A 25,143-nucleotide genomic window follows, 5' to 3' on the forward strand; every position below is an offset into this window, starting at 1 on the left:
ACTTTCAGCCTGCTTCTTGTTTGTAGTGGCTTTGTGTTATAGCTTTGCCTCCAGTAACATTATTTAACTACACCATTCACACACTGTGTTGGTTTGGTTAAATAGTAGGTGGCTATCACTTAACATGAAGTAAATGTTACACCATCTCAGAATGCCTTTTTCAACCAAGCTGGCTACAGAGACAGATGGAAAGTGCAACACAATGGTTCCAGATTATTACGGTGTGGCTAAAGGGGGTTAAGAAGTTATGAAGCTTGGAGTAGATTAACTGGAAGTGTTTCAACTAGTAGCTGCAGTAAGTGTGGATAGACAAAATCTGGTTTCAGCACCAAGACCAGGTAGGTGGTAATTCATTTTTCTGGACAGGTTATGAATTTGTCTTCAGACGTGCAAAGATGTACTGCTTCTTAATGCTGCAGTTTATATGGTTATGAGTGAAAGGTAGCGTTAACTAAGGCTCCTAAGAGAGAAACTGAGAATGAAAATACCTGCATCTCTTGAATAAAGCATATTACACAGAGCTGCATGGAGCGCTGCCTACCACTAGAAGCTAAATGAAAAGAACCAATAAGAAAGCAGCTAGATCTCCAGCTAGTAATGTCTACGCCTTAGAAACAGCAGTAAATAAATCCCCTCTACTGTGAAATCATTACTGCTCTCAGCAAGTTTTCACTCTGACTAGAAAAACAACTTTAACTGTACTTTAAATGCAAAAGCGTTAAAATTGTGGAAAGTTACATGTAAAACAGTTTTGTCTGCCGTATGGGACTGTAACCTAGAGAAATTTTAAAGGAAAAACAGTCAGTTTAACAAATTGGTAGATCTATTAAACAAATAACGAGGGAACTAATGAATGCATGAAATATGTGCTTTTAACTGTAACTAAGTGAAGTGCAAAAAAAATGGAAAAAAAGGTGCAAAATCACTGGAAAAACACTTTGATTAACTAGAAGGAAGTGCCAACAGATTTATAAATGGCCAGGCAGCTGTTTAAAACACCAAGCCAGTGACTTTAGTCACACAACTTTATTAATTTATTTGCTCACATTTGTTTAACAGGAAAGTCAAGCTGAGTCATAAGTACCCATTTTCAGCAGAGGCTCGGGGAGAAAGGCTCCAGATAACATAAAAATGCAATGCAAAACATCTGACATAAGTTACTACAATAATACAAAGTTGGAAACTGAAATTATGAATACAATATAAAGGGATACGAAGAGCATAATAACACAAACCAATAAATAAACAGAAATCAGTTTTATAATTCTATAAAGATATATAGTAATGCTTTATAGGACAGACTTAGAAAGGGGATAAGAAGAGAGAAAGGTGATTAGGATAAGATTAAGTTAGAAAGGGGAAGGACAGAAGAAAAAGGAGATTATGATGAGGAAATGGGTGACGGGATAGAGAAGCGTGAAGTATATAAAGAAAAGGGTGACAGGGAATAAAGACAAGAGAAGTGGGGAAAGAAGGATGGGAAGAGATGATGTAAGTAACAGGAACATTATGGTATGGATAGGGAAAAAGTTGTAAAGTTCTACAAAATAAGTAAAATATACTGAAAAACACCAAACCGAACTTAAGGGTAACAATATGACTCAGGTTTTTTTGTTAATATGACGAGTTTAAGTCCGGAAAGTATCAGAAAAATATTCTCTCAGCACACATGTTTAGCTTTCTGACTTGGAGTCTTGGGAAAAGACAATGGGAGACAACTGCAAGCCCTGTAAAGCCTCACTCACCTCCTTCTCTTTCTTTTTAGTGGCTCTAGCTCTCTTCCTCACATGCTTAAAAGTATGGGTTCCCTTCACCTCATGTACTCTTGTTATTCTTTTTATTACATTTATTACATCTACCACCTCTTTGTCTATCTAGAAGTTTTTCATTCCTTTCTAGGAATCCCCTGTCTGACTTTTGCCCCATATTCTAGGTGTGATACATTTACTTTCACTCTTCTGGATTTTTCCCAGCTTTCCTGCAAGTGAATGTCATCAGTCTCCTGTTGCAGGGGAATTCCTCGCTAAATATCCTTTTTCTCATATGCCTATAGAAGTTTCCTTGTTTGTTGTAACCAGAAGACATTTCCAAAACTTATGAAACATCCCTGCACTTCACCTTCCATCACCAACATCTTGCAGTAGTGAAAGGTCCCATTTTTCTCAGTCAGCCAATTAATCAGTACCACTGATGTTGCCATTTTAAAGAATACCAGACAAATGTCCACGTTCTGAAATCATCACGGTAGGAAATCTTTAATATGATGCAATGCACCACTTCATATTCATTATTGGTGCAGTAGTTTCAAAGAATACCAATCAATTATTCATCCTGGATTCATTAATGCTGCAAACATTTCATAAAGTACCAGGCAGACATTTGTCTTTTGGCAATCCTGTCAGCATATTATGTGGGCAATAAGGCAAGACTCATTGAAGCTCTGCTGTAAATTCTGACTTCATCTTAGTTTTTGTATGCAAGTGGAATATTTATTGACCTAAAAAGAGCAACATAACAAAGAATGTTATTTTGTGTTTAATTTAGCAGAACACAACTTGCCCACCTGCTACCATTAGTGTTTTCTTTCTACTTCTCACTGGAATGTTAGTTGCCAAGCCTGAATGAAGCACCCCTACTGGCGAGTGTCATTTACACTCCCCTTTTATTTGGGTTAGTCTAACTAACATTCAGAACCTCTCGAGGACTTTTACATTTATAGTCTACCTTCCCATTCACCCCATGTGAAAGCAGCACATTGCTTTATACTACAGTGTGTAGTGTGATGTAGTCATTAAAGCCACCCTTATCCACTTCATAGCTATTGACATTTTCTCATTTTTATATCCACAATCACTTCTTTCATTCTCCAGGGATCTTTAGCTGGTATCCTGCACAGTTCTCCTGATATCAAGGAATTTATCCTAAGATTAGCTGGTTTTGATTTTCCTTCAGTACCTTCTGCTTACTGTACATTGTTCCTATTTACTACTGCATAACAATTATTAGTTTCCACTGTTTTAACTGGACTGTAATTTACACAACTTTTGTGCGACTTGTTTCACACACTGTAATGTATAAGCATAACGTAAACGTGTCTGTACCATGCTGCTTAAGTTATTTGGTTCAAGTTACATTGCTACTTTGTGTTCAGTGCTTCACAGCACTGTTAAGTCCTATGCTCCTATAGATTGACTCCTTCCTTAATTTTTCTTATCAAAATACTGCCTTCCATATCCGCCTTCTGTATCCACTTTAATTCAGTTCTTCACTTGCTAGAGTTCTTAAGGCTCTTCTTCCTTCTGACTGCTACCTCACTACTGTATATATGAGACTATCCAGATCTATTTTTTATGGGTCTATATCATTGGATTGAATGGTCATGTGACTGAATCACAGATGGCTGAACACAATTGCCTGAAAATTCATTTAACAGAAAACTCATTTCACTGAATCACAGTTAGTAGAAAAATGTTGAAGTCTATAGACAATATTGGAGTCTAGAAGAGTATGTGTGAATTGGCAATGGCCATTGTCATGTTGCACCCCAGACCAGTAGATATTTGTACCCCAGTCCCCAGCAGTGATTCACTGTATGTAGTGTACTTTCTTTTCTCCATGGTTGTGTGACCATGGAGTTGGTATATATTAGTAAAGTCAGTACAAAGGGACTTGCCCATGTCAGTTGTGATTCAGTCAAATACATTTTCAGTCAATCATGTTCGGAAATATAGGTTCGTAGGTCTATACTAGGCTAACAACCACTAGGGCCTTTTCAAGCCTAGCAATGCATCTCAAATGACTGACAGGTTCTGGTACCTTTTATAAGTGTAAGCAGTGGATTGGGAGATACAACATTTTGTAATTCAGTCAAATGAGAATTTGATCAAGTGACACACAGACACACCCACTCATATATATGATAGCAGTTAAAGGTGTAGGACATTCATTTGCTGGATAACTTTAATTGTAGCTTCTTGTTGCCTTCATGGTACTGAATGTTTGGCAAAGTGAATGTTCGTTTTGCTGAAAAAGTTAAGTAGATTTGTGTAAAGTGTATGGTGTGTGTGTGTGTGTGCGTGTGTGTGTGTTTGTGTGTGTGTGTGTGTGTGTGTGTGTGTGCGTGTGTGTGTGTGTGTGTGTGTGTGTGTGTGTGTGTGTGTGTGTGTGTGTGTGTGTGCACACTCACATGCATACACTGAAGTGTAGGATATTTAGGTTTAGGGTTGGGGCTACTGTTGTGGATAGTTTTAGTACGAAGGGTGTGTACATTTGTGTGTTCTATGTCCGAGTGTCGTAATTAGTGGCACTGCTCAAACGTATTCATGCCTGCTAACCCTAGACATAATCCAAAAAGGTTTGCAGCTATAGCTTTCTCAAACATTTAGTGTAGTGCACAGTTCCTGTTCTTTAATGTTATGACCACTGAAGAGCATATAGGCAAATGTCCAGTTGTCTACCTGCTGTCAATATTAGCTTTTTTTCTCTTTCTCACATATATGTAGCCAATTTGACTGACACTTCCTAATAAGCCGTTTAAAAAAATCCTGTCATAGGTTCATAGTTTCATAGGTAAGTACTAGGCTATCTGCCCAAGGGCATCTATAAGCCTAGCCAGAATGTGCTGGCTTTCACCACCTTCTTAGATTAGTTCCCTGTGCTCAGTCCAGCAGAGCCATTAGTTCCCTGTGCCTCTGTCCAGCAGAGCCACTGCAGTGATCCCTGGGGTAAATTTTCTTTTTCCCATCCACTCGTCAAGGTTTCTCTTGAAGAGTGTTAGTGAGGGGCTCTGCCTAATGTAGATTGGAATCCTGTTCCAAAGCATGGGGAGTCTCTGGGACAGGAATCTATCCCTCCAGCACATCCTATTTATCATTGTGGTGAGGTTTAGATCACTAGAGCATGTGGCTCTTGGGGATTTTTTTTTTTTTTTAGGTGGAGCATGTCCCTCAATTCTGGGTTGGACATGGCCTTGTATATCAGGCGGAGATCACCTCTGAGTAAGCAGTATGCAACCAAATACAGCTGGAGTTTCTTCAGTTGAGCTGCATAGGGCATCTGTTTGAGGCCAGTAGTCCTCTTGGTGAGGTACTTCTGTGGTCTTTTCAGCTGTTGCAGGTTTCTTATAAGGTACATCCCAAATGGGGCATTGTACTCTATGATGGGTCTGATGAATGATGAGTAGAGGGGCACAATAACCTCTTTTGTTCTAGATGCTAACCCTTTTGTGATTAGGTGGGCCACATAGAAGGATTTTCTAACCACCTTGGCAATATGATTATCAAAGGAGAGATTACTATCTACTTGGGTCCCTGATCCCTTATTACATTTTCTGTATTTAGGGGACTACCATGTATGTGGTAGTTTGCAGGTACTTTGTTTTTTCCAAAGGGGATGACTATGCACTTTTTGGCATTTAGCTTGAGGCGATGATTTTGACACCAGGTATCCTTCTCAGTGAGACCCTTCTGGAGGATGTCTGTATCAGCTGGAGAGTCAATTATGGCCCCCAGTTTGCAGACATCTGCAAACTTGGTCAGCCATAGTCCTCCTGTGCTTGCCTGTACCTCTGAGAAGTATATACTGAACAGGAGGGGTCCCAGGACTGAGTCCTGGGGGATGCCACTTGTAACTGGTTTAGAGTTGGACCTAGAGCCTGCAACTCTCACCGTGTGGGTTCTCTCCGTGAGCCAATTGGCAACCCATCTCGTGACATAGGGGTTTATGTTCAGGCTGGTGAGCTTGTCTATGATACTTTTATGGGGAATGGTGTCGAAAGCCTTTGCGAGGTCTAGGTAGGCTGTGTGGACCTCCTTTCCCTCGTCTAAAACCTTGGTAACTGTCTGAAAGAAGTCCACCAGGTTTAGGCGGCATGATTTGACCTTAACAAAGCCAAACTGGGTAGGGTTCAATGTTTGAAGGTTTCCAGTGTCTCTGTTAATGAGTTCCATGATGATGCACTCCATAGCCTTGCAGACCAGGCTAGTTAGGCTTATAGGACGATAGTTCCCAGGGTCCATTGTGGCTCCACCTTTGTGGAGCGGGATAACTGTTGCTGTGCACCACTCTATGGGTATGTAGCCTGTAGAGAGGCTGAGTTTGAACAGTGTGTTTAGGTGAGGGGTTAGTTCATTTTGGAGCTCATGTAAGACACAGCCTGGGATACCATCTGCCCCATTGAAGCTTTATTTTTGGCTTTGGATAGGGCTGTTTTAACCTGTGTGGCAGCGATTGCTGGGGCTCTACATTCTTCTGGTATGGTTATGGGCCCTTTAGGGGGTGAGAGGGGGTGAAGTTTGCACTAAACCTGTCTGCCAAAATGTTGGCAATATCAGTCGGTTCAGTGTATTTTTTGCCATTCTGCACTAACTCAGAGCAGATCTGAGAGTTTCCACTTAGGTTCTTGACATAGCTAAAGAATGCTTTGTGGTTATCTTTGGAGTCCTTGGCAATTTTTCTTTTGAAGCTAGTCTTGGATGATTTTATGAGGGATTGTAGTTTCTTGCTTTTATCTCCAATATTGCTGAAAAGCTGCAGGATGGTATTAGACGCAACATGGTTTGAAGCATTAACATTTTGAATTTTGGAATCTTGACAAAAAGATTAGAACGGAGAGGTATAAGGCTGGTCTCCAAGTTCCCTCTTTCTTTGCTACTAGAAAAAATACTTCAATAAAAACCTTTGGCTATCTTAGCTGAGGGAACAAGTTCTATCACCGCCCTCAGCACAACATTTGCTCTAACATAGGAACAAACAGGGACATCTGGTTTTCAAGATGAACAGGAATCCCCAGAAAAGCAGGAAGGAATTCTCACTGCCATCTGTAATCCCATTGGATAAGTCTCAGAACCCATTTATCTGAGATAATCTGATGCCACTGTGGAAGATGGAGGCCTTGACAAATAGATCTGAAGGACTGCCAGAGTGAGAGAGGGGAGGGTATAGAAGAGGGAAATAATCATTCTGACCTTTTAGACTGTTCTTAGTTTTGGAAGGTTCCCCTTTTTTTCTTTGAGCCTCCTTGCCCCTGCTTTTTGAAACTGTGCTTGTTAGAACTTTACTCTGTTTCATGGAAAAAGATCCTGTAAATCAAGGACATTTTTACTTAAGTTTGAAAATGACGGTTGAAACATCTGAGTGACCTCTTAAACTAGTTTTCCTCTTGCCTCAAAATTTTAAGGATCTCAGCAGCACATGCCCAAAAAGCACATCTTTGTCCAGGGGGGATTCAAAATCTCAGCTTTAACTTCTTCTGTTAGGGTTTGAGAATGTAAGCAAGCAAATCTTCTAATAATTCAAACCAGTAGTTGTGCCTTCCAAAACATCATCAAATGATTCATAAGAGCACTTTAAAGACTGTTTTGTTACCTGAGAAGCAGACAAAATTATGGAATTTAAAGAAGTTTTAACCTAAGAAGTATGAAGGTTAACAGCTGACTTTCTCATGCTCTCAGAAGAAGCCCGGCAGTTCACAATTCTGAAAGTTCTGGGAGCAGAAGAATAAGCATTCCTCCTACGTGTGTCAAAAGATTTCCATTCCTGTCAGACAGAATGGGATTAGCATTCACAATATATTTAGCAGTGGAAGACATAGATAAAGATATCACTGTCGGATATTATATGAGGTTAGAGAACAGGCATTTATGCATCTCAGGTACTTTATATAACATGTCCGACTTTTTGGAAACAGTGGGCTGACTGTCAGGCATAATGCAAGCTGTTAAGAAAACATCCTTAAAGGTAGACAACACAGGAGGAACAATGGTAGCTTGAAGAAACTCCAGATGTAATAAAAAATAATACTTTTGCTGGGACATAGGGGTTTCAGTCTTTTGTCACTGAAATAAATCTCTCATTTTGTTAACAGTATTAGAAAAAGATAATTTCTTTGGAGGGAAATCAAAAGAAACACTCATCAGAATCAGAATCTTCAGCTTCTGGAGTATTTTCATTTTGGGTTCTCTTCCTGGCTTCATCTGGACAGCCATCCTAGTGTTCTACATCCTTTGGTGGGTCTACCTGTTGCTCCAATTCACCCCCAGAACTATTAGAAATCTTTGCCGTTGCCACAATGAATCTTAAGGGCATTCTGGAGGTGGGGTGGGAATAATGTTGTCATTCAATCAGCAGTTTTATTTCATATGACCTCCTTGTGCTCTCCTCCCTCTCAGTGCCATTGGTTATGTCCACAGGGAAGGTATGCAATGGGGATGTCACAGTGTATTGCCCCACCTCCACAGCAGCTCAGCTGTGTTTGCCATACACCTCATCATTGGACTACACCTCCTATCATATGACATTGTTGGTCTCCACCAGAGATCATCACAGGAGACATCCACATAATCTCCTTCCCTTCTCTCAAGGATGGTAATGCCTATCCATTCTTCCTTAATGCTCCATCAGTTGCCCAAGCTGCTAATCAAACCTGGGTAACCTGGACTATAAGCAGAGTTTTATCCACCTATGCCACCATAACAGAATTATTTCAGCAGAATTAAGCGAAGACTCACACTTACCACCTTCCCTTCCTGCCCATCTGACTGGGAATTACTGGCAAACTTTGAGGGAAACTCATTTTCTTTTAGAATGTACTGAAGGACTGGGATTTGACACATTAAAGGCAGAATGTAATCCTTCAACAAATACCAGTAAATCTTTTCTGTTCATATTTAAAGAAATGGGAGAAGAAACATTTTTAAGTTTCAGCTGTTTCCTACTGGGAGACCCTGGAAAAGGTTTAATCCATGACAAGAACACTAACCTGGGATTCAGCCACTTATACCTGCTAAGTGGTAAATCTTCACCCCTTCTTCCCTTGAGTCAAAAAAGAGTGGTTATCCTTTGCCTTTGGTGGTAAACCTATAGCCATAGATGGACAAATCTCCTGGTATTTAGTGTTTTCCTGAGGAGAATGCACAAAAGGGATTAGGAGCAAAAGATGCTTAGTTTTGACCATGGCAGTGATGGATCTGGCTAGACACCCAAAGACTTCTTAACAATATTCTTTTCTTGTGGATAAGGTAAGCAAGAACAGAGGTTGCAGACAATTTTTTCCATGTTTAAGCCAGAAAGGAGACCACAGAAAACAAGTTTACCTCAGAAGATTCTGAGGTATACATTTTCATTACAGTCCTAAAAAACATTACATCCTGCCAGACACAAACACACTTGCTCTACAGTAAAATGCAGAGAAAAAATAATAAAAAATAGATTTGTACACAGTTTTCAATGTGAAGCACAAGTTAGAAAATAATCCATCAGGACAGTCCAAATACAAATAATTTTGCAGCAAAAATACAAATTTCACAGGGAAAAACATTTTTCACATAAAAAATGATATAGTGGAAGGCTTTCCCCAGAGGGGAACTTATCTGCCCAGCCTTGAAAGAATCTCTAGCCAACCAACAGTCACATAATGTCTGCATAAGTAAAGCACTTCAGCAGCAAGAAAGCAATGAAGTTTTTGGCACCCAAGCCACCTCTTATACAGCTCTGCTCAAGTGAAAGGTAGTTTGGGAATGTGGAATATGCCCTAAAGCTCTGAAAGTTGGCCAATGGTCATAGCCTATGGAAGGATATAACCCATAAAGCTTAGGCTACTGCAGCAGTGATCTAAATGTTGAAGAACTGATTGTTCTCATGGGGTTAAGCTCATCACGGTCCTTCCATTCCACAAATTCTAATTTATAGATCATTAAACCAAACCCACCTTTGCTCATTAAAACATATTTGATAAACATATAGGTCACACCTTTCTTCAGTTAATAATTATACATCTTGACAAATAACTTCACTGTAATAATTTCTGCCATCTATGACAATCATCCTCTTATTTAGTGCAACAGCATGTCAAACAACCCAATAGCTTCTTACTTTCATGCGCCATTGTATAATTAATAACTGAAAAGCAGTTTGCTCTCCAGTCTGTTTGTAAAACCTATTTAGGTTTTATATCTTCAAGTCTCTACCATCCCATGACATTTTTCATGATTATTAAGCACACCAGTTTGTAAAGAACCTCCATTTTTTCATAATACTTCTAGTTGAACTCACATCAGTTATTTTCATTTAGCTGCTTGCATCTTGATTGAGATATATTTAATCTATTCAAATGCAATCAGCTTTTCTTACCGGGGATGTCTGGAAGAGGGTAACAAGCCCCCTAATCCCTATCATAGGATCATAGGAGGTTAATGGGTTATCGACCCAGAGCTCATTTCAAGCCTAACCGTTTCAACCAAATGTAATGCCAATGATGCTCTAATCAATACCCAGGCTTGTATTTAGTAATGACTGCTCATATCCAGGAGGGTTGTGGGTGCCATCCCCATGTGAGGACTTCTTCTTCTTCTACACTCTGCTGCTTATTCATACCAACTCTATATACCCAGTCATGTCACATAACACTGGAGAAAGGAGCAAACACCCAGTTGAACATCTGTTCTCATTCAGACAGAAGTACTCATTATATAAACACTTAATTTATATAGCTTTTTCTTTTATACCTCCTTTGCTCAATATTTTCTCTCCTACCACCTTTCCTTTACCCAAATACATCCACGCTGTTCTTTGCTTCTCTCTCTCTTTTCTTCTTCCGGCTTTTCAAAGTTAGGGGTCACCACAGCAGAACTCCAGTCCGCTGATGATTGGCAGTAGATTTTTACAGTGCCGAGGTGCCAGCTCGATGCCCAACCTTCAATGAAGGCATGCCCATTCACGCGTGTCTTTCGAACGCCAGCCGCTCAACCGTGGGGAGGACATACAGAATCCACACAGAAGGTGCTCAAGCCGAGAATCGAATGAGAGAACCTGCTGTGTGGCAATAACTCTACCGCTGCACCACCGCAGCTTCTGTTCTTTATTATAAAATTAATTCAGCACCATCTTTATGTAACAGTTGATTCATTTACTTTAAACAGGCCATTCCCAACACTATTCTTCTGTCATGGACAACTAACAACCTCACTGTGATTTTGTATACTTCCTCAAAATACAGTATTCCTTATTTACAGGTACCATTGTCTCTCAGTGATTAAGATCACTGTCTTATAGGTTCATAAGTACTTTCTAGGCTATTGATCTGTGAGAATCTTAAGAAGCCTAACCTTACATCCCCATGGTAGTTTTTAGTCCTTGCAATTTGTCTAACAATAACCCAAAGGCAGGCAGAACAAGGAAGTGTTGGGACATTTATATGTTGCCCTTATCCAAGAGGCACGTAGGTGCTAAAGAGGGGGTGAATTTGCAATTTTCTATCCATTTATCCAAATTATGTTTGAATGGAACAAGAGAAGTACTCTGCTTTATGTGGAGTGAAAGACAGTTCCAAAGAAGAGATATCCTCTGTGATACATACATACCTATCCCTCCAACATGCTATATTTATGTTGCAAGAAACTGAGATCCCACTTGAGTGGGTATTCACGCTAACTCTGGACTTATGAATGTGCAATAGCTCTTACAAGACACGGTCTGTTGAGGCACTATATGTTATGCAGAGTTTGCTTCTTAGTGACATGTATGATACCGATTAGAGGGGCAAAGCTTTGAGATGGTCTGCATAGTTTTTGTGATTTAGGCTCTTGAATTTTTTTTTTTATTTTGGGAGAAAGCATTGTGGTTGCTCCAGTTGTGACAAGTGTTTGGACAGATATGTACTAAATGGAACATTATATTCAATAATTAGCCTGATGAAAGATGAATACAGTGGAAAATTATATCCCTGGACCTGGACTCCATCCCTTTAGATATAAGCTGTGGGATGAAAAAGGACTTCCACAGGTGCACGGTGTGGGGATGAAGGGCTCAGACCTGACCTCATATTACTCAATGTGTGGGGCTTGTATATTTTTCCCATCTTTGTGGGTTTTTTTCTGGTGCAGTGGTTTCTTCCCACTTCCAAAAAACATGCAGATTGAGTACTTCCTCTAAAGAAATATGTCAATATGTTTTGCCTTTCCTTGTCTTTATGGCCTGGGTTGTGTCAGAGAAGGGACCACATAATGGCTAATTTACTTACCCAGTTAGTAAATAAATAAATTAAATTAGAAAAAAGTAATATTTATTGCTTTGTCTCCTCTTGAAAGACTCAGTTAATCCTATAGTGGCAGTAAAGGTATGTTGATAATGTAAATCCCACCCACATCTTAGTGAAGCATATACTCTTCGTAATGCTATTTTGGTTACGTTTACAGTTTTACCTTTAGCATCACTACAGTTTCTTCTTTTTATGATTCTAAGTTAATTCCTTTCCTTACATCCTTGATGCGTTCTTCTTTCCTAATTTTATATATACTACCTGTTCATTTCACTTTAAATGCGATACATCTTTACACTTCTTCCATTAAACTATGTTATACAAAAGCCTATGGGATCCACAATGTTGTTCAGATGCTCATATGTCCTACTGGTTGTCCTCTGCTCGCCATCTGTTTGCTTACTTACCATCCCGTAAATATATCATGCCAACACTACAAGCTTATCTGTGTAGCCATCATTGCATCCTCTGATATGATGGAAGCAACCGTCTTCACTTCTGTTTCTGCACCTTGTAATTATAAATCAGACTTAACTCACCTTCTACAGGATGCAGTGATGTCATTCCTGAGGCCAAACTACTGTGTGGGACATTCGGCTGCAAAATGAAAAACTCGGTTTGACATAGAAACAGTCACTCTGTGCTCAGCCCACATACAACATATACCTCAGACAATAAACTCAGCTCCTCCTCCACAGGTAGGGGGTGGCCCGACACTAAAGGGGTTAAACCTACTGCCTTTCACTGCTAGGATTAAAACTAGCAAATTACCTGAAACTGGACCTTTCTTTGCACTACATACTCCTCCCATATGTAGTGCTTCAGAAACTTGGTTGAAGTTTTCTGTTTTCACCCAAGAAGTACATTACTTGGAGATGCCTTTCTGATGGCTGATAGGCTACATAACAGATGTGGTGGAGTTATTCTTCAGGAAAAGTCTCACTTCAGGCTTCAGAACGCCAGATTCATTTCTCTATTTTAGAGGGCTGTGAAATTCATTTTCTTCAGATTTTCATTGATTGTGTTTGCCTCAAGCCTCCCCATTTCCCCCGACAGACTAGTTCAGCTTACTTCATAGAAAAAACATTGTATCACACATGAGGTAACATTTTTGAGTGACCTCAACAATGACTGTTATTTTGTAGTTTTCTGTAAGGAACTGCTCAGGTAAGAAACTGCCTTCATTTATGCTTAGCAGTAAGGAACTCATTACACCCAAGTGCACCTCCAGACATTTCTGCAGTTACTTCCAACTGACAATGCTAGGCATCAAATATTGCTTGTTCATATTTGTATTAATACAGACAGAACTGCATAACCTCATTTGAAAGCTTACAGCTTTATGAAGAAAATCCTGCTGGCAGTATGTGTCTTGCTTGAATGGTTCTGAGATATCATAAGTTGTGCATACAACATTACAAAATTAAAATTCACTGCCTATTTTGGCTTATAAAATCAAATTTAAAGCATCAAACTGAATGAATAGTGTTAATATAATGATTAATTTATCCTGGATAGATTGCTATTTACAGTTTTCTAGTAACAATTATGGTTCTAGAGATACAAGTATTTGTTTGAACTGTAAAATGATAACTTCATGTTTTTAAAAGACTGAAGCCACATGCTCTGGGAGTTATAAGTAAACACTCAGAAAAGCTGTACTGTAGCAAATGAGTTAAGGCAACCACTGAGAGACATGACATACTAGACTGGATGGAAACCAGTTGTGCTGAGCATATAACAGTCTGCATCTTATATGACTTGGTGATGATCACTGGCATGTTCAGTGCATCTAGACAGCCATAATGACAAGAGTTTAGCCTTATGTTACTGAATTTGTAACTATTTGAAATGTCAGGACTCAGTAGAGTTATGCACTTGCTGTAACACTACATCTTTATTGTCTTCTTCCGTCCATCATAACAAATGCGTACAGTGGATCTGTATGGATCTGAGTTTGACACTTTAGACAAGACTCTTGGCTCCAAGGCTAAGGCTTCTCTCCTTCCTATAATGCACCATCACCCTACCAGTACTTCAGATCAAGTTTGCCTCACACATAAAATATCGCAACCCCTAAGTGACATATCTCTGCTATCACATACAGATAAGTGTATTGTTGAAAAATAAGGCACCCGTTAAGATCAGTGTGGTCCAATGGGAGTAAAAATTTGGTAGAGGACATTGAAACAGACATAAAAAAGACAAAGCGGATGCAGGGTTATTGTAAGTACGTAACTTTTGTATCCAATGTCTTTCCGGTCCTCTACAACAAATGGGAAAGAGTCCACAGCTACATGAACCCTGGAAGGTACTATGGAAGGATCTTCTGGAGAATGGTAAAACCAAAAGAGGCCATTTATCAAGCCTCAAGATCAAACTTGTAATGAGAGATAAAGGTATGAATCATAGATCATGTAGAGGCAGCACAAATGTCATAAATAGGAACACTGCTTAAGAAAGTTGTTGATGTAGCAATTGCTCTAGTAGAGTGCGCTTTTGGTTTTGAGGGTAACAAAAGCCTCTAGACTTATAAACAAAGGTTATACATTCAGAAAGTGATCTTAGAATCTTTCAAACTCAACTTGGACTTAGAGAAGGTGACAAATAGTTGGTCACACTTTCGAAAGTCTTTTATATGATTTCAATAGAAGCACAACTGGTGTTGAACATCCAGAGAATGCAACTGATATTCACCTTTGTTAGAAAAATTGAAAAAGAAGGCCAGCAAATGGAAGTCTAGTTCAAGGAAGATGCTGCAGCTACCTTGAGCAGAAGATCTGGATTAGTCCAAAAAGACTGACAGTGAGGTCCTAAAGTAAAAGAGCAATGTCCCAGGGAGTACCAGATCTCTCAGTGGTGGAAATAGCAAAAATCTACTGTAGATCAGATTGTACGTGCTGTGTACTGTACCTTAAAGAAGCATCTCAAAGATGTAATGTGCATATATAAATGTCCGTTATGCGCCATTACTAGTGCCATTTTGAGAGTGCAGCCAGAGAGTAAGGATTTATGATTCCAGCAGTTAGTTTGTACATAAGTTACTTAAGTTAAAGTCAGTTAACTTCTATCATGATGTGTTTGTATAAAATAAAGCTGCTTGAACAAAACCCATGATGACTCTTCTATTGTGTCCAAAGTAGGAGAGTGACATGGTGTCAGAAGTGGGATTGAAGAGATTGAGATTCAGAGCCATGAGATGCATACATTCCCAGGTCTCAGACTACCTCCTTACTAACAACCTCCTTTCGAATACTCAGCATGGTTTCTGACCAAACCATAGCACCACCACTGCCTTACTCTCCTTTAGTAACACTATCCTTCAGCATAAAAACAATGGCTATCTCTCCTCTGCTACTTTCCTAGACCTATCTAAAGCATTTGACATGGTCCCACACAAACAACTCATCTCTGTCCTCAATAACCTATACTTTTCTCAATCAGTCACCAACTGGTTTCAGAGTTACCTGTCTGACTGCCAACAATCCATTGAATGGCAGAATGACATATCTCCCCAACTACCTGTCTCCATAGGGGTTCACCAAGGATCCATCCTTGGACCCTTACTCTTCTCTGTTTTCACCAATAATCTAGCCTCTGCCACCAAACATGGCACACTCATACAATGCGCAGATGACTCAACCATCATCTGCTCAGCCCAGTCCCTACCCAAACTGCAAAAACTCACACAGGAAGCCTTTTCCTCTGTTGAAACTTGGTTATCCGATGCCCAATTAAAACTCAACCCAAACAAAACTAAACTACTCATCTTCCAACTCACCAAACATACTCAAAACAACTCTCACTTTAACATCACAGCAAAAGACAACACCACTATATACCCAACTGAACACACCAAATTGCTAGGAGTGGAAATAGACAATAAACTAAAATTTGACATTCACATATTCATGACCATAAAAAAAGTCCACAAAAAACTAGGAGCATTATACAGAAATAAGCAACTTCTCACCAAAGCAGCAAAGATTTCAATAGCATATTCCCACCTTATCTCCACCCTACTTTATGCCTCTCCAATATATACCAACCTAAGGCAATGCGATCGAAACAAGCTAGAGACCTGCTACAACAAAATCGCCAAATTTGCCACAGGAGCATCCTACCATAGTCACCACTGTCTCTCACTTGCTGAACTGGGCTGGCTTGAACTCCCTCACCTCCTTCAATGCTATCAACTATCACTCGCCAAAAAACTAGTAAACCATCCACTAAATGTCCCATCCTTCCAGAATCGACTCCAACCCTATCGCACCACCAGACCACTAAGATCCAGCAACAAAAATCACTTGCAGATCACTAAAGCCAATAACACTGCTGGTGAAGCACTATTCTTTTGTGCCATAGCCAAATTATGGAACTCCCTCCCACCCACAATTACCTCCGTACCACCATGCACCCACTTCAAAACTTTACGAAAAGCACACATAAAAACATGCTGGCTATGCCCTTGCAACTCCTACTCTAATATCACCCACCCCATACAACCACTACCTTTCTTTCCACCCCACAAACTACCTTGATTATAGCAAGCTCAGATGCTCATAAGCCTAGTACTTATACAACAGGAACATCTTATTGTAACATTTGTTAATGTCTGTTATGTACTTCTCAGATAAATATTCTAGTTGTCTACTGTTGTACTATGTTCTTCATCTGTAAATATGTTTGTAATTAATTGCTATGTTAAATTGTAAATCGCTATGTAATCCAATGTAACTACTGTCTGTTTATTTTAACTGTGGAGCTTTTCTCCTCGGGCCTCCGCTGAAAATGGACCTATGTCCAGTCGGACACTCACAGTCAACAAATGTAAATAAATAAATAAATAAAATAGATAAATAACCGAGAAGGTAAAATAAGAGAAATGAGCATGGAAAAGAGCAAGAAAAGAATCAAAGGTAATGAGAATTCATACAAGCTATTTATTCTATAAAAATGATAAAACGGAGCATTACAAGGACACAAACCGCATTATTAAGCAAGTGGGAAGCACAGAAGGTTTATTAACTAAGGGAAATGTTTAAAATAAATGGTTGACAAAAACAAGCATGTTTAAAGCACAACAAGCATGTTTAAAGCAAAACAAGTATGTTTGAAGCTGAAATGGGCATATTTAAGCCAAAATGAGCACAAGAAAACCACAATGGGCATGTAAAGGGATTAAACGAGCAAAACGAATATAATAAGGGCAAAAAGGGCACACTAAGCATAAATAAAGTATAAATAAAGCGAGATGACTGCATGTTTTTTGGCAAAGTACTATGTTTTGTATCAAGGGCATAACTATAGTTATTCAAAGAATCTCAAAGTCTGTAAAAGTACTTACAGTGTGTGCTTATTACTGTGCATGTATTCTGAAGAGTTTGTGTGCAAAGTGCAGCTATTTCATGAAGTACAGTCAAAGTATAACCATTTCAAAAAGTTTCTTGTGTTGGGTGTGTCTATTTGCAAGGTGTTGCCATTACAGAGTGTTTCTTGTACTGTAATGAGTTGTCTAGCAAACTACTGTTATTTTGGGGAAACTTTGGTGTGCTGTGTCCAGTTTATTTGCAAAGTGCAATTACTTTGAAATGTTATTGACACTGAGCTTCTCTTGCTCAGTTCATTCACATTGTGAAGTTATTTGAAATGTTCCTTACGCTGATAAATGATGATAAATTACTTTGGCAATACACTGCGGTGGTGGTGCTGCGGTAGCGTTGTCACCTCACAGTAAGATGTTGCCTTGTTCGATTCTCAGCTAAAGCATCTTCTGTGTGGAGACATGCGTGAATGGGCGTACCTTTGTTGAAGGTTGTGCGTCAGAGCTGGCAACTCAGTACGTAAAAATCTACTGCCAATCATTAGCAGACCGGAGTTCCGCTGTGGTGACCCCTAACTGGGAAAAGCCGAAAGATACAACAACAACAACTTTGGCAATACAGTAAATTTAAAAGGTGTTACAGTGCCCAAGAGAGTTATTTTGCAGAATAAGCCCAGTAGCATAGTTCCTAAAAGCCCATAAGCATAATTTCAGAAGTTCAAAGCATAAGGACAAAGTACAAGTACTGGCATAAATTTCTGGCATATGTGTACATGTACATGTTTGTGCTTAGTTGCAAAACCCTTCACTGATATATGTTAATATGGCAGATAGATTTTGAAAGCCCTTACCACTTTTATTTGATCAGAATATTAAAGAGAATTGGAGAGTATTTGAGCAAGAGTATGATATTTTTATACAAGCAGATAAAGATGCACGCACCAAGGCATTCCTTTTGCTAAACTTAGCTGGGTCAGAGGCCATAGAAAGAGAGCATTCATTTGTGTATGCACCAGCAGTATATGAGGGAGAGCGTGAAACTCATCATATTATTGTACAAAGGGAAGACCCTGAGTGTTTGAAGCGGAAGTTCAGAAAAATGTATAACCCTCAGACAAATATTTCATTAGAAAGGCATTTGTTTTACACAAGAGATCAGAAACCAGGGGAAACTTTTGCAGCTTACATAACCGACCTGAGAAACAAAGCTAAAATGTGTCAGTTTGGTGACTTAAAAGATGAGTTAATGTGTGGTATTAATAGTGCTGCTGTGAGAAAGATCTTGCTTTGTGATATTGATTTAATGCTGAGTAAGGCCATATAGATTTGTCAAATCCATGAAGTGACAGAAAAACACATTATGCTTGTGAGTGACAAGAGCATGGTTTCATCAGGCTCTAGACAAGTATAAACAGTATGCAACACATGGTAAACAGAATTAGACCTAAGCACATGGCAGCCACAGCCCCTGCTGGCTCAGCAGGAAAACCACATAGCTTTCCAGCAAGTTCTAAGGCCAGTTCCTCAGTGCAGTACAGGCATGGATAAACAAAATCCAGGTCCAGTTTTATTGTTAACTGTCACAATTGTGGTGCAAATCATGGGTCTAAAAGAGAGAAATGCTTAGCTTTTGGTCAGCAGTGTCACAAGTGTAAAAAATTGAACCATTTTCAAAAGTTTTGCAAATCAAGTAAACCTCGCACAGTCGTAAAGAAAGGTCACACAAAAAAGCTAGTTAATCAAGTAGAAACACAACAGCCAGCTTTTTATGGAAATGGTGTATCAGTAATTGGTGAAAGAATTGATGCAGTGAATTTACTGGCAAAGAACAAAGTGTTTTGTACTGTCCAAATCAATGGTAAATCCACAGAGCTTAAAGTAGACACTGGGTCAAGTATCAGCAGACACATTTGCTAAAGTGAGAGCTAATAAGCAACTCAATGTAGCCAGTAGTGTGAAACGTGCTGCTTATGGAGGTGAAGAAATTCAAACCGAAGGTTCAGTGATGCTTTCATGTTATTTGGCCAAGAGCTGTTACAACTTGTTATTGTATGTAGTACAAGACCAGTACAGTCTTTATTAGGTCTCAAAGTTACTTGAGAATGAATCTGCTTTCTTTTACCAAAGTAGTTCATCACATAAGTGCATCTCCTAGTTCTAATTTTTCTGAAGCCATTTTCTCAGAGTATGCTGATGTTTTTGAAGACAAGGTGGGCAAACTTCCAGTTGTGTATTCCATGAAGTTAGACCCAGAGGTCACTCCAGAAGTTAAACCAACAAGAAGAGTTCCCATAGCTTTGCAGGACAAAGTCAAGGCTCAGTTGGATAAAATGGTGCAGCAATGTGTGATTTGCCCAGTTACAGAACCAACTGAATGGGTGTCGTCTATGGTAGCAACTCATAAAAAGGCTTACATGAAATCAGAATATGTATTGACCCAAGAGATTTGAACAAAGCATTGAAGAGACCATATCATCCAATGTGCAAAGTTGAAGAGGTTGCAGCCCTAATACTGACTGCTGCTGTTTTTTTCTGTTTTGGATGCAAAAATTGATTTATTGCATTTGTTTACTGGGAAAGTCCACTGGGCCTAAAAGAGCCCATTTTCAGTGGAGGTCAGGGGAGGAAAGCTCCGACAAGAACATAGATACAGAAAATATTAAACATTAATTGGTACAAAAGTAGATACAGTGTTACACATAGTGATTACAGTAATATATACATAATATATACATAAAAGCAAGAAATTTGTTGGTTGCCATTGCCAGATGAATTCAGAGAGGTATAAATAGAGATACATTAATCAGCATTATTGTATAAGTATCAAATAGTGATGAAAAATAATAATTATGGAGAAAATATCATCAGTTAGCAGTAGCAAAAAGCAGTTTAGTTGTCATATAAGGAGAAGGAGGAGGTTAGGTTTTAGAGCAGGTACATTGTAGAGCAGATGGCTTCAAATTAAAAAAAGACCTGCTGAGAACTACAAAATAGATGGAAGTGGGGTGAAAAGGTTCCAGTACCTTGCAGCAAGCCCAAATCGAAAATCTCTCCCACTTACTGGTAGAGGGCTTTTGGGAAGAGGTAAGGATATGAACATCAGAGGAAACCCTGCAACTTCTGGCCATCATTGAAAGTAGAGAAACAGAGCAGTCCGACTGAGGGACTTGACACCTGAGGGAGGCCTGCTGGACAGATGAGAGATCAGATCCAAACTGGAATCCAGTACCCAAGGTAGGTGAACTAGGTGAGGCCAAATAAAGGGGAATCTAACCTGATGGGGCCAAAAGGGGGGTGATGAGTATTACTCTTGCCTTGCACCAGTCTACTTCCTGAAGGAATTTGACTATGAGCAGGATTGGGGGATAAGCATAAAGGAGAACTGGGGGCCAAATATGGACCAGAACATCCATAGATGACTATACCACCTGCATGATCAAGGAGAAAACTGCTGCATTTGGTACTGGATGGCATTGGAAACAGATTGCAGCAATGTTGGCCTTAGCCGCTGAAGATCATGGATCTCATTCACAGGTTAAATTTATCAGCAAGAATACTGGATTTCCCCAAGATGTGCTTTGCAAGAAAGAAAGCACTGGGAAGACACTGCTCACTGCCAAACCCTCAAAGATTCCTTACACAGGGATAGGAACTGGTTTTGTCTTGCTTGTTGGTGTACCAGACCACAGACATACAGTCTGTCTGCACAGCAATCATACTCATGGGGAGGCAATCCTGGAAGGAGTGCAATGCAAGGTAGACCTCCTGCATCTCTATAACAGTAATATGAAGCTTGTCCTCTGTTTGAGATCAGATTCCCTGGACTGTGCTCCCTTTGAAATGCTTCCCCACACTCCAAAAAGGAAGCATCTGTAGTCACTGTGGCCCATGGTAGGGAAGAGACAAAGAAATTATTTAAAGGAAACAGATGGAATTTTATTCAGCACTGAATATACTGTCTGAAAACTGTAGTGAACCTAACAGGACACTTCATCGGTCACAAAGGATGGATAACTGAACAGAAAGGGTCCACCAAAAGATTCTCATATAAAGCCTCACATGAGGAACAAAAGTGATTGACACTGCCATGTCATGGATCCCAACATTCGAAGAATTAGATGGGCTAGAGGATGCTGGTGCAACAACACTTGATAAGTTTGCTTGCACAAAGATGATAGTCTGGCTACCGGGCATTCAGCGATATGAAAGGAGGTGTTCAGGTGCACCCTATAAATTCTAATGCTTCAACTGATTCCAGTGCAGATTTCTCAGGGATGAACACACGCAGACTAAGGTGACTTTGACTGAATCACTCTTGGTAGCTACTTTGGCCAGAAGTTGCAGGGTTTCCTCTGATGTTCATATACTTACCTCTTCCCAAAAGCCCTCCACCAAGAAAGTTTACAAAAGTACGTGGGAGAGATTTTCGACTCGAAGTCCCTGCAGTCTGTGTTATGCATCTACCAATACCATAGAGTTAGTAAACCTCCTGGCTGGGACTGTGGTGAGGCCAAGTGACAATGTCTTGAACTGGAAATGGCTGGCTATCAGATAGATGGACCAGTACATTTTTAATTGCCTGGTTATCTTGATGTAATAGTAGGTGTCCTGGAGATCCACCAAACATATCCAGTAGTATGGACTGCACAGTGACCATTCTTAAGAACATCTGTTTCACAAAAGTGTTTATTTAATCGGGGTCCAAGATTGACCTGAGGTCTCTAATCTTCTCTGAAACTGAAAAGAATCTTGAGTAGATTCTGGATCCTCTCTGGACTGGTCTGGTCTGATGGGACTTGCCTGTTTAGCAGCTTTGAAATCTGAAGAGGCACTACCCTTCATTGTGTGAATGGATCTTCTGAAAGTGACTTTAAGCTTAAGCTTGGAGGAGAAAGAAAGGGGATAAAATAGCCTCTGGTAAGTTTTCTTTGTACCCATGAAACTTGAGTAATAGCTGCTTAGGTTTGTGGGTGCAGAGAAAAGCAGCCCCTGACTTCCTCCAGAATAGGACAATTGAACAAACACTTAGGAATGCTGAAAGGGTTTGTTAGTGAATGGGGCCTCAAAACCCTTAGTGTTGTGTACCACCTTTGCTTCTAGAATAATGTCTACTGGTATTACCCCCTTGCCCTGCAGGACCCTATCTGGGGTGAAACCCTGGGAATAACAGAACTATAGGCATTTTCCACCTTTCTGATTATGGGAAAGTACCTTTGCAGGGTTTAGAAATGGATTCCAATGTCACTAAAAGTTTTACTGTCCTGATCATTCCTGGTAAAAGGATCTTTTACTTTAAGTCCAAAGAAAGTGATCTGTCAAAAGGGGCATTCAAGAACAATGTTTTGAAGTTTTCTGTAAAGTCACACAAACACATCCATGCATGGCAATGGACAGAAATGTCAGTAGCTGTCACGCTCAATGTTCCTTCTGTGGCATTAGGCAATGGGTGCATGGATACATTGGAAACAGACTGCATTGTAGCCAACTGCATCTCCAGCAGGTCTTTGGACTCAAAAGTCTTGGCGCCAGAGAGTGAGAGAGACTTGGAGACCTCCTTAGTCAACTCCCTCTTCAAATGAGTCAAGTAGACCATGTAGTTCAGTGCACATAGAGTAAAGATCTCTAAAGCATACATCCAATTACCAAATCTGTCTGATGCCCAAGATTCCTTAATTGAGGGACAGACAGAGGAACTTTCCTTAAGCAGTTCCTTCTTAGTGGCTGCTGCCACCACAGTAGCATCCACAGGGGGCCCGTTACTCCAGAGTGCCGCATCTTTTGAAAAAAATACAATTTTGTCTAGTTTGTTGGGGTATTAGTTCCACAATGTCAAGCTCCTGCTAAGCCCTCTGGGACATATTGTTGATTAAACCATCTGCAGGTAAACTAACCAGGATGAAGATGGCCAGACACAAAGGCCTCAAGGAACACTGACTTCTCCTGGTAAAGGGTGTCTGTGGATTGACTTCCCTTTTGTGGAAGTAATTAAAAGAGATCTCAGAAGAAGACTTCTTCCTAGGGAGATATCTGGGACCCTTATACCTTATCAAGATCAGTGTCTTCTGAGTGGACTCCTGAGGGGAATCCAAATGCTTTATTTTGGATTGATGTTTCCTGTATTCATCCACAACAGGGGTTATTGTGAAGGAATACCAAGCACTGGGAGAGCCCAAGAGCTGACCTTGCTGGAGGGAAATCAGACTGAGTGACCCAAGAATAGAAAATGAATAAGAACTGAAGCACTCAAGTAGCAAGGATTTGGGGCAGATGTGGGAGACAGCGGGATGCTCCCTCCCGAATGATAGCAAATATTTTCAAAGGCATAAAAAGTCAAAGCTGAAGCTGGCCTCCAGTAAGGCCTTGTTGGATCCAAAGTATATGACAGAAGATCTTTCCTGAATGTGGCTTGGCTCATATCCAAAGCTAATTCTGGAGATGAGTTGTTAAGTGATGAGGCACTAAGTGGCAGGGATGGATCTGAGAGTCTTGATGTTGACTCCAAATCCAGGATCCCAGTGCTGATTTCTCAGCTCAAGGACCCATCAAGATCCAGTCTAGTCAGAGTCGAATTAGGGGAAGATATTGTTGGAGCTGAAGACATCCAGACTATTGGTTCTGACTGTGGTACTATGTAGGGAGCACCTAGATTCAGTACTACCAGAAGGAGATACCAAAAGGGGCAGCACAGGTCCCACAACCCCTTGGGCAAGATAAGCAGAAAGAACCCCTAACTAAATTTGTGTTTTAAGGAAATTCCTCATCATACTGTCATTATCTGCTTCAGTAAGACTCCTCAAGGACCACACCTATCTAAAAGGTTATGCCACTGAGAGTGGTCCTGAACTCTAATGGCCATTTCTCTCCAAAGGGAGGATCAGATACATGAAAGGGACTGCTCTGGGAAGAAAGTCAGTTTCACAGCACCAGAAATGGTGAGGGACTGGATCCTAGCCTCATCTGAGACCAGAATATATGTAACAGAAGTTGTATCCAAGGGGGCACAAAATCTTTGGAGTCAAACCAGGTATTGTCAGCAGGTCCAGGGATCTCTTCTGCAAGTCCTTGTCACTTTCAGGATCACTCTCTTTTCTTATGTCTTCTCCCTTTTATGTTTCTCCAAAGCCTTTTCTGATGGATATTTGGACTGAGGGGAGCCAGACAATGAAGCAATATGTTCTCCCATTGTGTTAGATAGAAGATTCTTTAAGATGAGTTTGAATTGTTGGTTTGAAAGGGCCTGAGGTCTAAAGGAACAGACCAGCTCTCAAGCCTTATCCAAGTGAGCTGTCCCCAAACAATAAACCTATATGACATGCAGGTCTTAGGCTGGGATTTTGTGCCCTCATGCCAAGCACTTCTTAAATTCACTGGCTTTGTCAGACAACTATGATAGAAAGAAAACAACACTACAGCAAAGCACAAGAACTACTACCCCAACAACGCAAGGGAAGTGTCAATCCATGCAAGGAAAAAGAAAAAAAACTTATGGCATTAAGCAGTATACAAAAAGTACAGAAAGGGCTATAAAAGAGTATATTATTTTTTTACTTTTTCTCTAGAAAAGATATGTAAGAGGAGAAGAATGGTGGGAATTTGTCAAATACAAAGACAAACTACGATGATAACTACCCAAAAACAACAGAAAATTCAACAACATGATATAAAGAAAAAGAGAAAAGACTACCCAATAATAAAAAATAGCAACCTGACTGATGAAAACAGAAAATTTAAGCACTTAGCTTAATAAATGATAATGCAACAAGACCTGAGCCTGAAGGCCACATCT

The sequence above is a fragment of the Protopterus annectens genome, chromosome 2.part1 (assembly GCF_019279795.1).
Source record: "Protopterus annectens isolate FY-2018-M chromosome 2.part1, PAN1.0, whole genome shotgun sequence".
Classification (NCBI taxonomy): domain Eukaryota; kingdom Metazoa; phylum Chordata; order Ceratodontiformes; family Protopteridae; genus Protopterus; species Protopterus annectens.